Below are 11,978 nucleotides of genomic sequence, written 5' to 3'. Positions count from 1 at the left end.
AGAGAAGCCACCGCAGTGAGAAGCCCATGCACCGCAATGAAAAGTAGCCCCAGCTTGCTGCAACTAGAGAAAGCCTGCACGCAACAACGAAGACCCAACACAGCCAAAAAAAAATTTTTAATAAAATAAATAAATAAAATTTTACTTCTAAGAATCTATCCTAAGGAAATAATTAGAAAAATGTGCAAGGATGACGTGTGGGTGTTATAATAGCAAAAACTGGAAAACAGTCTAAATGCATAACAAAAAAAGAGATGGTTTAAAGAAACCATATAGACTAATAAGCAGCCATTAAAACAGAAAATATAGATATATCTGTTGACATAAAAATATGCTGACTCTATATTGTTAATGAACAAAAGCAGGTTTCTTATCAGCATTTGTAGAATAACCCTCAGTCCTAAAAATATACATGTATTCATGAAACAAGGTGAAAATATTTTATCTTAAAAGCTGGCACCAAAATTCTTCTTAGACAGGAAACTGTCTCTGTTTGGAAAAAAATACTTGAGGCAACTGTTTCGACAAATGATGAGAGCAGACCACTCAGCGTGAGACAAGGAGAGGAATTCATTTTGCTCCTGAGGAAGATGGCAGAGAGAGGTGCATTGATCCAGGAAGAAGGGAGAGAGACAGAGAAGTCAGCGCAGAGGAGAGAGGCTGACATAGAGGACACGTGCCGGGAAACTCCCTGATGGTGTGGGGGAGTGGAGGAAGGCTTTTTAAAAAAACTTTATTTATTTATTTTTGGCTGCGTTGGGTCTTCCTTGCTGCGCGTGGGCTTTCTCTAGTTGCGGCGAGTGTGGGCTACTCTTCCTCGCAGTGTGTGGGCTTCTCATTGCGATGGCTTCCCTTGTTGCGGAGCATGGGCTCTAGGCGCATGGGCTTCAGTAGTTTTGGCACCTGGGCTCAGTAGCTGTGGCTCGTGGGCTCTAGAGCGCAGGCTCAGTAGTTGTGGTGCACGGGCATGACTGCTCTGCAACATGTGGGATCTTCCCGGACCAGGGCTCAAACCCGTGTCCCCTGCACTGGCAGGCGGATTCTTAACAACTGCGCCACCAGGGAAGCCCTGGAGGAAGGCTTTAAAAGCTGGGATCCCTGCCCTTTGCCTGTGGGCTGCAGTATGGGCCATTTGTTCTTCTCCCCCATACCAAATATTTAGTCAAGACTTCTAAGTGCTCAGAGTTTCTGAATGGAATTGAAGAAGGGGCCGAGTTTCAGGTCCGATCTACCCCAAAGTGATCACACACCCAAAGTAAATTATGGGTGGTATATGTACTTTTTAGTTTTGTTTATTTGCATTTTCTGATTTTCTACAGTCAACATTAAAGAAAAAAAAAAAAGAAGTACATTTCAGAAACCACACATTGGGAATACACCAGAGTCAGATGGAACGAGATGACCTGGGTTAAAAACTACAGCTTACACCCTCCCACCACAGACCCTGAGCTGCCTTCACACTGTGGGTACGTTCTTGACACCCCCACTCAGGAACAACCATTCAGAGGTCTCAGCACCTTGAATCCTGGTCCCATGGCAGTAACCTTCTGGGGAGACACAGGGAAGCCCCACTCCCGTGCCTAAGACCCATCTTCTCATTCTGGTCTCTGCTCAGAGGACACACACCTTCCTGCAGGGTTAACAGTAGAAATGATTTCCCTTTTCAGGGTTTGTCCTGCCACTCACAAGGACTTAGACTTGTGAGTTTTCACGAGATAGTATCTTAAGACAACACAGCAATTCCAACAATGATACGAAAAGATGCACACACACGATAGCAGGGTGGTCATCTGGTTTGGTACATGACCACCACCACTGTCATCGTCACCTTCACCACCACCACCACCATAACCTCCAGCCTCTTTTGTATCCAAGCAGCGTACATACATCCAGTTCCGCCTACATGGAGCGTTAGCCTGAGGTGAGTCCGAAAGGACACAAGAAGAAAGTGGGAAAAGTCCGTTTTGTCCCCACTTCCTGACATGTCCCTCATCCTCACAAAACCTGCCTGTGCAGTTCACTCACTTGGTATTCAATGCAATCATGTAGCTGGTAATGAATTTGTTTTACATTCAGTTGAATAACACTGTTAGTTATGAATTTATAATTTCCACAGGGATAAGGCATTTTTTTCTTCGAGGCGTCAGAGAAACTGTTGCTTACAAACTTGTAATTCGCCACAGCAAATCCATCTGTAAATGACACTATTGCAAGCTGAAAATCTCCCAGGCACAAGGAATGCAGCCTTAGAATTAAACTGTGTGTTTGGCAAGAACCTGCTGTTCGCTCCTGCCCCGGCCTGGTGGGCCCCGCCCTTCCTGAGGCTGAGGGTTCAGCCTCAGCTTTGCCCGCACAGCCCTCATTCCCCAGCAGCCCAGCACCAAGCCCCCGCTCCTCTCCTTGCCCATCCAGAACGGGGTCAATAGCCAAGTCGAGGCTGCGTAACTCTCTTGGGGAGACTGCAGAGTGGCTCAGACAGCACGGTCATCATCTGGGTCTGTGGGATGAGCATGGAACCCCACTGTCCACCTCTCCTAACTCTCTCTGGGCCTTTGTTTCCCTACTGTTGCTGGGACCCCAATCCCCTTACAAGTGTTTCCCCCAGATTTATCAGCCAGAGTGTGGATGCGCAGTCTGAGTCTGCTCAGGAAAGTGCCCCCTTAACAAAGATTGAGACCAGAAAAGGGAGGAGAAGAGGGTGGGTGAGGAACTGACCCAAGGATCCAAAGGGCAGGATTATGCGGGGGCCAGTGATCTGGGATGGCTTAGCCCACAGGCTATATGTGGCCAAACCTCTTTGCCTCAACTATTTCTAGGCTCTTTTTCTTGTATTTTGTACTTTTTGTCTTATTTCCTTTCGTGCTTCCCTCAATTATTGTCTCATTTATTCTTTTTTTTTTTTTTTAGTAAAAGTTTCTTTTAAATGTTTAGGTTTCTTTAACTTAGGATGAAAATTAAAAGGAGGCTCAATCCATAGCTGAGCTGAAGAATGAAACTGGTGCTTGGCAGAAAGGCAGAGCTAGAAAAGAATTTGGGGGACTCATCAACAGAGAGTCAAACCCACAAGTGTGCACAGTACTCCATCCCCACCACATGCCAGATGCTGCGAGAGAAGGCAGGGGCACAGGAACATGTAAGACAGCATGGCCTCTGCTTCAGAGGCTTAGCAGGGAGAGGGGCCATTGCACAAGCAGCTAGGATAAGGTGTGATCACTGCTTGGATAAAGGGAATGTGTGTGTGTGTTTTGGGCCCCATGGCAGAGGCACCAAAACTAGTCTAAAAGGGTTTAAGATGAGACCTGCTACTGAAAAGCTGTGTGACCTCAAGCAAGTTGCTTAACCACTCTGAACTTCCTCAGTTAGTATTTGCTGAGCATTTGTATTGTAGTCAATAACATTCCCTATATTCTAGTAGGGAATGCAGGTATGACATAATTACAAATAACAGGGGGTATGGGCTAGTTTGAGGGAAAGTTCTGGGAAGAGTTTCCTGAGGAGTAAAATTTCAGCCAGGGCCTCGAGGGTGAGCAGGAGTTAGCTGGGTGAAGAAGGGGTAAGAGCACCCCCAGGGTACAGGGAACAGCATGTGTGAAAGTCCAGAGGCACTGTGCATCCAAGACACTGAAACGAGGTCAGTGTGACTGAAGGGAAGAGAGTAATGGGAGGTGGGGAGAGAGGGGAGCTGAGAGCTACTGGCCAGACCACCCAGGGACTTGCTGATGTAGTGAGAGTTTGGACTTTGGGAAAATGTGAAACACTTGAGGGATTTTAAGCCGGGGAATGATACGTCAGACTCAAGTTTTTTTAAGATCCTTGTGGCTGCTGTGCAGCGAATACCTTAGAGAGGACCAGAGAGCATGTGGTCGAAGGTGGATTTCATTGTCTGATGGAAAGATGATGGATGACGGTGCTTCAGACAAAGAGGGTAGCAGCAGAGAATATTCAGATATCAGAAAATATTCAGGAGGCAGAATGAGAAGATAGAGGTGAATTCAACGTGGAGGGTGAGGAGAAGGTATGAAGGATAATTCCCAGAGTTTCTGTAAGAAGAGCTAAGACAGTGGACACAGGGGGAAGAATTGTTTAGGAAATACCCCGAGTTCAGTTTTGAATTTGATGGCCAACTGATGGCCCAGGAGCCAGGAGGATCTACAAGTTTGGAACTTGGAGAGAATCGAGCTGGAGATGATTATTTGGAATGGGAGCTATACAGGTGGTAACTGCAACCAGAAGAGGGGGGTACGACAGAGTGGGAAGAAAGAGAGGTGAGAATGAAAAGGACACAGAACTGAGCCCTGAGCGACTCCAGTGTTCAAAGACAGGCAGGGTGGAAAGCAGGCAGAGGAAGCTGAGGGCTAGCAGTGAAAATGCAGCCAGCAGAGATCCAGGAAGGCACGGCGTCCCCGCAGCCCAGGGAAGAGAACAGAGGTTGTGACGGAACCAATGCAGTGGGAAGACAAGTCAGATCAGGATTGCGGACTGAGCATCTTGGAGGTCACCGGTGACCTCCGCATTTAAAGTTTTGTTAGGGGAATAGTAGAGGTAGACTCCAGCATGCAAAGGGAGGAGGAATGAGTGAGAGCTACCGGACGACAGGCAGGGAATGGGGGCAACTCTTGGGGCCAGTCTGGCTGTGAAAGAGAAGAGATGAGACAGCACCTGGAGAGGGAAGTGGGATCTTACTTTTAAGACGGGAGAGTTTAGAGAGCAAGTTCAAATACTGATGGAAAGGAACCGGAGGGTGGGGGGCGGGGGTTGACCTGACCAGAGAGTGAAGAGTAAAGGATAAAGGCCAGCATAAGAACCCCCAGAAGCCAGGAGGGGTGCTAACACCACCGTTCTCCCATGCTGTAGGCAGACTAATTGGGGATTTTTGTGTGAAAGTACTCTGAAAAATATCATTTTCCTGGAATACTCCAACATCCCATTTTTAGAAGAGGAAGAAGAGGCACAGAGAGGGTATGTGATTGGTCTAAGTCACACAGCAGGGCTCGGCTTACAGGTCTTTCCTGAGGAGAGCAGGATGGAGTGTTAGAGGTTCAGGGGAGGGGTGTGAAGGCTCAGCATGTGTGTTGGGGGGCCGCCTGAGCTATGTGCCATGCCCCTTCTCTCCAGTTTTTCCCATCTCAGGTCACCTTAAAATATTTTGTTTAATAAAAATGTAAAACAACTAAGTACTTTAGAGATTTAAATTCAAAAGTGTACCTTGAGAACTGACTATAGCAGACTCTGCTGGACACCAAGGGCACGGAGGTGTCTGCTCTCCAGTAGTTCATGGTCTAGTGGGAGGGAGTCAGGCTCACAATGACAAAGTAATGTGGCAAGTGCTGGACTTGCTGGGGATGAGGGCTCTTTGGTGGCACAGAGGGGGGACCTCACACTCTGGAGAATATTTCAGGAGGGAGTAGAAGTTGGTCTGGAGGAGAAGGGTGAGAAAGGAAGCATTCCAGGCAAAGAGGAGAGGAAGTGTAAGGAGGGTAGTGAGGCAAAAACTGCAAGTAGCTCAGCCTGGCAGAAGCATCCAGAGCGAGAGATGATAGAGAGGAGCTTGGAGAGACAGACAAGGGCAAGCTCGTGAAAAGACGCGAATGCCAAACTAAGGGGACCGGACTCACCTTGTAGGGATGAGGAGCCATGGAGGGTCATAAACAGGTAGATCCCAAAGCCAGTACCAGCAACAGTGGACTCCGCAGGGTAAGTCCAAGGGTTGGCATATCCATTAGTTGGCTGTCAGCTGATGCAGGGGCCAATGGGTGCAAGAAAGGACCTGGTCATCAGTAGAGAGACAAACCCGTCTACATGAGGGTAGAATCCACAGGACTTAGTGACTAACTGGATGTGGGAGAGTGAGTCTATGGTGATCTCAACTCTCTGGCTTGCATGGGGCGGGTGGAGGGTGGTGTCATTCTCTGAGATGGGAAAGATAAAAGGGGACACATTCTGGGGGAAAAACAATGGCTTCTGACTTGGGCACACTGCGTTGAGGTGCATGCAGGATGGCCTCATGGAAATGTCCAATGGGCAGTTGGCAATATGAGCTGAAGGATTGGGAAGGTCTCATATGGAAACAGCAAACTGGAAGGCAAGAACTTCTAGGGAGTGTGAAAGAGCTCCCTTGGCGAAGGTGTATGGAGTGAGAAGAGAGCCTGAGGATTTAAGAGACCAGAGGGAGAAGACACTAAGCCAACTGAGAAGCAGGCCTCGGAGAAGTAGGAAGAGAATCCGGAGAAATGAGACATGATGCCATGGAAGAGAGGGTGCCGGGAAGTAGGACGAGCCCCCACAGGGTCGAGTACCACAAAGCCATCGCCTTTGGCAGGGGAGGAAAAGTGTCCGCTGGTCTTAGCAAGATCAGGGTCTTGCTCGGTGAGGGTGATTTCAGCCATGCAATGCCAACCGCCACCAGGTTACAAGGTTGGAGGGTGATGAGGCGTGAGGAAGAGGAAGCAGCCAGTGTAGAAAGCTCTGAGAACCTTTCCTGAGCTGAGGAGATTACGGTGGGCAGGATGATGATAGAAATGTCCCCAGACATGGCTTCCCCAATGTGAGCCCCACCATTATCCAGACACAGAAGGACATATGACACTTAGTTGTTCTGAAATGGCCTTTCCTGGGAGACTCAGGTACGGACTCTCCTTGATTTGAGGTCTTCCTCATGAAAAGTTTATCTATAGAGTTATACACTCATCCCACCTTTGTGTTCAGAAAATTTCCTGAAGCCACAAATATCAAAAATAATAGCTAATTTTTATTGAACACCTACTAAGCCATGTGCTGAACATGGTACATGGACTGCTTTATTTAGTCTTTAAGACAACCCTCAGGAAGGGATCTACAGAGAAGGGAAACTGAGGCTTGGAAGATTTAGTGAGTCACACGGTTAGCGGAAAAGCTAGCTTATGAGCCAAATCCTTCCAACTCCACTGCCTAAGTGCTAGGTGCTCTATTATCTCTGTCTTCTCTCTCTCTCAAGCCTGAACACACTCACTCTGGCCCTGGCACAGACTCCCTGGTGCCAGGACCCACTTCTTCTGAGAATCCAGCTTACAGATTGAATCTTTGTTCCCTCCTGAGATGCATGTCAATCTCAGTCCCGCCCAATCCACCACAATCGAGTGCAGGCTAATAAGAACAGCTACTAGGGGCTTCCCTGGTGGCGCAGTGGTTGAGAGTCCGCCTGCCGATGCAGGGCACACGGGTTCGTGCCCCGGTCCGGGAAGATCCCACATGCCGCGGAGCGGCTGGGCCCGTGAGCCATGGCCACTGGGCCTGCGTGTCCGGAGCCTGTGCTCTGCAACGGGAGAGGCCACAACAGTGAGAGGCCCACGTACCACAAAAAAAAAAAAAAAAAAAAGAACAGCTACTAGCTCCTGCCTCCCCTACCCTCACCTTGGGGACTATGTTTGGTGCTTCTTGTTCCTTATCTCATTCCATCCTCAAGGCAACCCTGTGCAGTCACTATTATTTTGCCTATTTTACAGATAAGGAACCTCAAATTCAGAGAGGGCAAGTAACTTGCCCAAGATCACACAGCTAGTGAATGGCAGAGCTGGGACACAAATCCAAGCCCGCCTGATACAGTATCCTCCCAAATACCCTACCTCACTTCCATGGCCACAGGGCAGCAGCTCCCAACCCTCTAGCTTCAGGAACTTTGGACATCCCACCCCATCTGGGAACCCAATCATTTAGTCAATCATCCATTCATTTATTATTCCCTGAGTGTCGTTTTCAGGCTCCTATTTGTTGCATGAGACAAGAACCCAACCAAACAAGCTGGAGCAATAAAGGAACGTATTGGCTCTTACAGATGGATAGGATGTTATTGCAGCTCCCAGGACTAAAAGAAGGACTGCAGGAACAAAGGCCATGAGAGCCCAAATAGGGACTCTCAGCAATGCTGTTATCATGCTCCCTAAAGTCCCCTCCCCTCTGTTGCCTTGCTTGGATCCAACTTTTAGGGGGAAAGATGACTTGTTTGCAGCCTTGGGACTACAGCATCAAGCTTTGTGTCCCAGTGGAAAGAAGGCTTCCTTCTCCGCGTCCATATATCAATCCCAGAGAAAGAGTCTGATTGGCCCTGCTTGGGAATGTGCTCACCCCTTGGGCCAATCACTGGTGTTGGAAAATGGGGTTCTGTGATTGGTGAAGTCTGGGTCACATGCCTACCTGCTGGCAATGGGATAGGGATGGGTGGGAACAGTGGGCACTTTAACAGACAGCCCACCAGGACTATGTGACAACAGGGAGGAATTTCCCAAGGGAAAGGGATGCATGAAGTGGGATGATGGAAAACAGGCCAAAGTAAAAGTCACTAGCTGTCACACTCCACTCCACTCCACTGGTCCATGTGAGAGACAAGGGCAGACACCATCCTGGGAGTTCACAGCCTCACAAGGAAATAAGGCTTACAGACACAAAGCCATTAAAAAGAGTCTATAGCAGCTACCATCTATGGAGTACCTACCAGGTCCCAGGCATTGGGCCAAGTACTTCCATGTGCTCACAATGACCCTGGAAAGTAGGTACTATTATCATCTCTATTTTTCTGAGTCAAAGAGACAGTAGAAAACAACTTTTTTTTTTTCCTTTTTGGCAAAACAGCCAAAACAGGAAAAAATAAAAATGTTTATGGGCTCCTTATCCCTGTTCAGAGAGGTTAAGTGACTTGCCCAAGGTCACACAGCTAGCACATTAAATGAATACCCTGGGAAACATTTGGTTAAGGTCCAAAAGAGTACTTCTGTTCCTCCCTATTGACTGAAGGGCTAGGGAAGGCTGTCTGGAGGTGGGGGGTAGATCTAAGCAGAGATCTGAAGGATGGGATATCTGGGCAGGTGGCCAGGGAGGCTGGGTGGAAGGGAGGATGGGTCAATCTGCGAATACTAAGGAAGGTGAGCCCGAGTACCTCCTCTCCCTGTGGCAGCCTTTGAGGATTTACGGACAGAGACCCCTTCTCCTGAGACTCCTCTTCTCCAGCCTTCCCTGACCAGCCTAACTCTTCTTCACAGGACATACACACCAGTCCTCCCTTTCCCCACACATACCTCCTCCACTGTGGCTGCCCTCCTGTGGACATACCCAGTGAAATGGGGTCCTAGACATAGTTTGATCCACACAGAGGACAGAAGAAATGTCACCTCTCTTCTTCTAAACAGCATACTTCTATTAACGCAACCCAAGATCAATTAGGTATTAAGCAGTCACATCCCATCCTTTCAAACTGAGTTCACTGTCTCCTAACACTCCCAAGCTGAAATATACCTCCCCCATCCTGGATGTGGGCAGATGGTTCCATGGACCTAAGATAAGAAACTCATTTTGTTTTCTCAGGCACAGTCCATGTTTTATTTTGGCAATCTATTAACATCATAGCTTCCGTGAAAGTGATTGGTGGGACTGTATGATTCCACTTATATGAGGTATCTACACTGGTCAAACTCATAGAGACAAAAAGTAGAATGGTACTAGTTGCCAGGGGGTGGGGGGAGGGGGATGGAGAGTGAATGTTTAATGGGTACAGAATTTCAGTTTTGCACGATGAAAAGAGTTCTGGAGATGGATGGTGGTGATGGTTGCCTAACAACATGAATGCACTTAATGCCACTGAACTGTACACTTAAAAATCATTAAGATGGTAAATTTTTTGTAATATGTATTTTACCACAAATTTTCAACAAAGTGATTTGTGGGCCCTCTGGATCGACCTTCCCAGGAGAACATCTCCCCCACCCCAGGCAGCTGAATTCACACCTTCACAGCTTCTGGAGGACCCAGTGCCTCCAGAGGACCCCTGTGAACATACCTCTGAGAGAACTAGGAGAACAAGTGAAACCGTTAGTACCCATGACACATCACCATCCCTGAAATTAAGCCCCCTGTGGGTCAGCCTCGAACCACCATCCAGCCCCACCTCCCTTGACCCTTCATCTGCCTGTAGTTCAAGATCTTTACTCCCTTGTCATCTGAACTTTTGACAATGTCACCTATACTCACTAATTCCTATTTCTCACCAACCACTCAGCCCTCAGTGCCCAACAACCTGCCTCATCCCACCTTCTCCCCACCAAAAAACCCTCCAAAAACAAAAAAAACAAAAAACCCTGCCCCTGCCACACCACCACTGGCTTCCTAATACCAGGACAATAGATACTTTCCATTCCTTCTCTCACAGCTGCTCTCTGCAGCCTTTGACACTGTGGAGCACTTGCTTCCTCCAAATCCTCTCCTGAGTCTGCATGACGCCCACTCTCCTGGTTCTTCTACTTCCCTGACCACTCCAGCTCCATCTTTCTCAGGGACTATTTTCCAAGGCTCCAGCCTGACCTACTGCTTTTGTTACTGGTGTAAACAGGCTTCCTGGTTAATTTCAGCCCCTCTAATGATGATTTAAAAAAAAAAATACTCTCAAGCCCAGGCATAGATCATATACTCAACTGTCTTCAGAATATCTCCACCTGTCCCAAATTAGATGCCTCATCTTCACCCCACACCTGTTCTTCTAAGTCAGTGGGTAGCACAACCATCTCCCAGTCTCTCAAGCTATAAGCAGAGGCATCCTGGACTCCCACTCCCTCTCCAAGTTCAACCAGTCTCCAAGTCCTCCCATGTTCTACTAAATTATTTCTCAAAACATCGCCTCCTCTCCATCCCTACTGCCATGCAGGCCCCTCCTCTCTCAGCTCGATTCTTGTAATAGCCTCCTAACTGGTCTCCTGTCAGTGTCCGTGCCCCAAGACCCATCATCCTCAAAGCCCCAGAGGGCTCTCCTGAGAGGTGAGCAGGACCGGGTTCCTCCCTAACACCATAGCTTCCCTCTACCTCAGGATAAAATCCAAGCTTCTAACCATGGCCTCTGGGTCTCTCGGGATCTGGTCTTCCTCAAATCCACTTTCCACAGAGCTGTCAAAATGGTTATCTCTAAAAGGCCACAGTTGGTTCAACCCCCCGCCCCCCTTCACTTCTGCTTCTGAGCCTCTGCTCTCACCCTCCTCCCTGCCTGGAATGCTCACCGACACTTCCCCCACACTGACAGTCACCTGGGTAACTCCTACTTATCCTTTGAGATTCAGCTCAGGGCTTGTCTCAAGGAGAGCTTGCCAGCCCCTGGCCTGGGTTGCTCCCACCCTCCCCCTCCCCTATCATTGCTTCTGGAACTTGCCTTTGCCCTGCGTTTACCGCCCCTGAGTTTACTCAGCAGTGTCCTCACAAGCTGTGAGCTTCCTGAAGTGTTGCTTTTCCTTCCCGAGACGCCAGAGTCTAGCGTGGGGTCTGGTACACGGAAGGTGCTGAATAAATGTTGAGTAAATGGATGAATAACTAAACAAAGTGACCTGTGTCTAATGCATTCCTGTCATCTGCAGAATCTCCAACTCCGGCCCCATCCAGCCCAGAGCCTGGCACACAGTAGGTGCTCAGTAAAGGTTGTCAGTATTCTATTTTCTTAATGAATCTGACTTAAGGCAACGTCTGGGAGTAGTTTGAGGTATGATGGGGTAAGGGGGAGGGCCTGGATGCGGGAAATTTAGCCAAAAGGGAAGCCCGGGGCGCACCGCAGTGGGGGAAGGGGCAATGGGGGCTGATGGAAAGGTAGGAAGGAATTGAGTAAGCCCCTAACCCGCTGCCCTTCCGCGCCCCGAGGTCAACAGGAGTGCGCCCCGGCGAGCCCGCCTCCAGCCCCGCAAGCGCTGGACGTTTCCCAGTCACCGGGATGGCGAGACCCCGCGGCTCGCGCGCTCGGCGCTCGGCGCTGGGAGGCGTGTGTGTCGCTTTAAAAGCTCCCTCCCGGCGCGCGGGGCCGGCCCCTTCCCTGACAGCGCCGAGGAGAGAGGAGCCGAGCAAGCCGGGCGGCCGTTGAGGGAGCCAGCGCCCGCCCGGGCGGCCAGTCCGGCGGGGGGCGGCGGGGCGGGCCGGGCCGGGGGCGGCCGGGGCGCGGGCGGCGCGGCGCTCGGGAAGCGGGCCCAGGCCCGCGGAGCCCG

The sequence above is a fragment of the Aethalodelphis obliquidens genome, unplaced genomic scaffold (genome assembly GCF_003676395.1).
Source record: "Aethalodelphis obliquidens isolate GAN/ISIS:26980383/991018 unplaced genomic scaffold, ASM367639v1 scaffold26, whole genome shotgun sequence".
NCBI classification, from domain to species: domain Eukaryota; kingdom Metazoa; phylum Chordata; class Mammalia; order Artiodactyla; family Delphinidae; genus Aethalodelphis; species Aethalodelphis obliquidens.
This window is presented reverse-complemented; position numbering follows the sequence as displayed.